Genomic DNA, 3,726 nt, shown 5'->3' with positions numbered 1-3,726 from the left:
GGGATTGAATTCAGGATCTTGCACTTGCCAGGCCAGCACTTAGACCACCTAGCTATCTCCCCAGCCTAAAATCTCTTTGAGAAATGTTAAATGTTATATGTAAGCAGTCTCTAAGAAATCCAAGTAAGCCTTCACAGTAAGATGCTGAAATACATGAGTCCTCATTATGACAAATTTGGCTAAAATTAAACATAAACTTACGTTGGTATTTATCAAAGTAGTTTTGTGTGTTGTTGGTTTCACGTACTGTTTAATAGAATAATGTTGGAATTCCATTTCTGACCACAGTGGAGTAACTGATAGCACACTCTTTCCTCCAAAACCTAAACTATAAAACTGAACAAGACTAAGAGGCGCTGTTTCCAGGCTGCATCCATGGGGTGACAAAACAGAGGGAGCCACGCAGAGAGCCCCAGGTACCCGTATGTAGGAGGCCAATGGTCCTGTTGATGAGGGTCTTCTGCCCACGTATGGGGCAACACCCCTTATGGCTCCCTAGACAGTAGTTGTGGTGATTCTTCAATTATCAACATAAACTTTGCAGAAGCTGCCACACTTACATTCAAAGAGAGCCAAATATAGCCCTAGAGAGTGAATAGGGAGGGAATCTCAGCAGAGAAATGAAAAGCATCCTAGGGGAAAAGGATTCTGGAGACAATGAAGATGGAAAACTCTGGTTTTAAACGCATATACAGGTTGCTTCTTGGAGCACTGAATGTGTCTGTATGCATTATGAATCCCCAGCAGGGATTACACAGGCAATCACATCCATACACATTTGACTACAGAACTCGACTTACCCAGGAAGAGCGGTCTGCAACATATTTGAGGATGATGCATGAACTTTACAGCTCCTGTCTCTTCTAGCCGTGGGCATTTTCTGACCTGCAGTGTGCTCACTTGTCCCTTGAGCCCTGTGTCCCCTGCTCTGAAACCCTTTCCATCATCACATGTATATGATTAACTAATTGCTCAGCCCGTAAGCCTACCTTAACTATCCCCTTCTTCCCTAAGCCTTCCCCCAGCTGCCTCCTAGAATCAGCCACCCTTTCCTGAGATTCCTTATACGCTGTGCAAACATCCACTGAGTCATGGTCTGCCATCCTGTAGCATAATTATATGTTCATATGGCTCTCCCTGTGACCTCCTTATGGGACTGCCACCTGCTTGAGGGCAGTGATCACTCTGACTCATCTCAATGTTCTTGCATACAGCACAATCTCAGAGATTGGCAGCATCATAAGAACCTATGGAGTGAGCAATGTCTTACTTCAGAAGCTGACAACGGCTGGAAAGCAATGACCAAGATGACAAGCCCCAATGTTTAGCAGGACAACGGTGAGTCATTGTAGTATTTGGCAGCATAATATTTCATACTGGTTATAAACACAAGCTCTGGGACCAGGCTGCCAGATTCTTGTTCTCTCTATGTCCTGGGGCAACTTATTTAACCACAGTTAGCCTCAGACTCCTCATCTGGAAAATTAGGATAGTAGCACTTTCTGCCTTATAGGATTTGTGAGAATTAAAGTGAGATAATCCACATAATATAGTTATAAAGCCCTACATATACAGAGTGAGCGGTGGCTATATATATCATTACTTTTTCCTGTTTCTCATCTGCCTACCACCCATTTCTCTATTAAGCATTGGTCAGTCATCAATTTCCCCCTTCCTTTCCCTTCCCCACCCAGGCCCTGCCTTGTACTACTACCCTTTTCTAACATCTATTTACCCAAAGAGCAGCATTTGCTGCCAGCATATTCTAGCAGGCACTAATCCCCATGTGTATTTGAAAATCAGATACTCTGTACATGGGCCAACTCATCCCTCAAGACCACATGAGAGTCCAGTGTGTCCACGAAGCTTTACCAACTCTTAACCTCTCCTTTCCCTCTGCAGTACTTGTCTGGTGCCTGTGATTTGGCATTTGGCTGTGTGGCCCCAGTGTTTGCATACGCAAGACTTTCCAGTCTTCCTTGGAAAGACTGTGTAGCACTTGCTAGAGTCCTGAGCCCATTCCACTTCCTTCTAGACTCAAGACTCAGGAAAGGGACATTTCAGGACACTGAGATGAAGGGGTGGCGCATCAGATCATCCCTACAGATGTCCTCTGAGATTGCAACAATTGCACAGCAAAAGTCACAGGTCCAGATGCCTACAGAGTCCAGGCAGCCTGCTTGCTCATGAGATGTTTCAGGTTTAAGATCACTGAATATCATAACTCAGAGGCATCCTGTTAGCTAAAAGGGTTGGGTGGTTCTGAGCTGCATGAATAGAGGCATCTGGCCTAAGACGGGCACAGAATTCATGTCCTCTCAGCTAGTGTGACATACTGTCTCTCTCTTACACGCTGATGTGGTAGTGGTAGTACCAAGAACATGCAAAGGAGAGAAGCAAGAATATTCATTAGTCTTGAAATAGCACCAGAGGATAAAAAGCAAGATTTGAGGATAATGTGTTGAGAAAATAGAGATTAGTCTGATCCTTTTGATGGCAACTGTTACGATTTCTCTAAACCTTAATAATGATACACCTATCATATCTGAGCAAAAGTTTATCAAATAACCTTTTGTTAAATCTTCTTGATTAAGTGGTTTGGACATGTGCTTCCTCCTCCCCTTCCTCCAATCCAACTTTAATTATTGCAAAAACAGCTTATAGTATTCTTTTCATATCAGGGCTTTAGTGCAGTGTGAACAATTTCATATAGAATACGAGGCCTGAATATCACTGGGAACAACATTCTCTCAGCTGTGCACTCAGCGTGGGAAGGCGGTGAATAATATCACCTTGCAATACTGGAACTATGTTGCTGCGGAAGTATAAGACTGCTAACCAGTCCACATGAGATTATACAGAAGAGAGTCCCAGCACATAGTGAAATACATACTCTAAGAATTAATGCGAGTAAAACAGTCTGAGAAAGTTAAAATGTTCAGAGAGATGAAAAAATGAACCAGATTCAGGCACAAAGAGAACACTGGGGAAAATAAGGAGGCAAAAGAAATTTCAGAAATAAAATATGCAGTCATTAAAATTTTAAAACTCAGTAGATAAGGCAGACTTGGTCAGGAGAGAGAGCAGTAGGGGCTCGGGAAGATAGATCTGAGAAAGCTTCGCCAAAGCACAGAAGGAGAACAGAATCTGTGAAAGTGAATTCAACGTGATGTGAGGGTAGATGACAAAATTGGATACAAATCTAACAGGAGCTCAAAGGACAGAATGAGAGAGGAGCAACCTACTAAAATGAAAATGGCAAAGAATTTACTGGGATGGAAGGGTGAGTTTTCAGATTGAGAAAGCACACTGAATTATGAGAGGAAAAGTAAAAATAAATCCACCTAGTCCCCTCATAGCGAAACTGAGGTGTGTCAGTACAACGACAGAACATTAAGGTCCCTACAAAAGGGAACTAAAGTAGGTTGACTGCAAAGCTACATCCTGTCTTGCCTGGTGGTCTGGGGATATTCAGGTTCTAGCCAGGAAAGGAACAAGAACTGACAAGTAGCCAGCCATTACCCAAGTGAAGGTGAAATAGCTGAGAGAGATGTGGGGGCTAAAAAGAAGGAAGGGTTTCTATCAAACTGCTTTGCATGGATTCCTTTGAATATCTGGTAGTGATACAGACCTGTACTTGCACCCCTTCATCTGCATGTGTGGGTGGCATCCAGCTTCTTATAGCACCCACAGTCCATCTCCTTTTTGATAGCTGTGTATAAAAAT

This window comes from Octodon degus, unplaced genomic scaffold (assembly GCF_000260255.1).
Source record: "Octodon degus isolate 3935 unplaced genomic scaffold, OctDeg1.0 scaffold00052, whole genome shotgun sequence".
Classification (NCBI taxonomy): Eukaryota; Metazoa; Chordata; class Mammalia; order Rodentia; family Octodontidae; genus Octodon; species Octodon degus.
The sequence above is the reverse complement of the archived record's forward strand: the minus strand, read 5'-3'. Positions refer to the sequence as shown.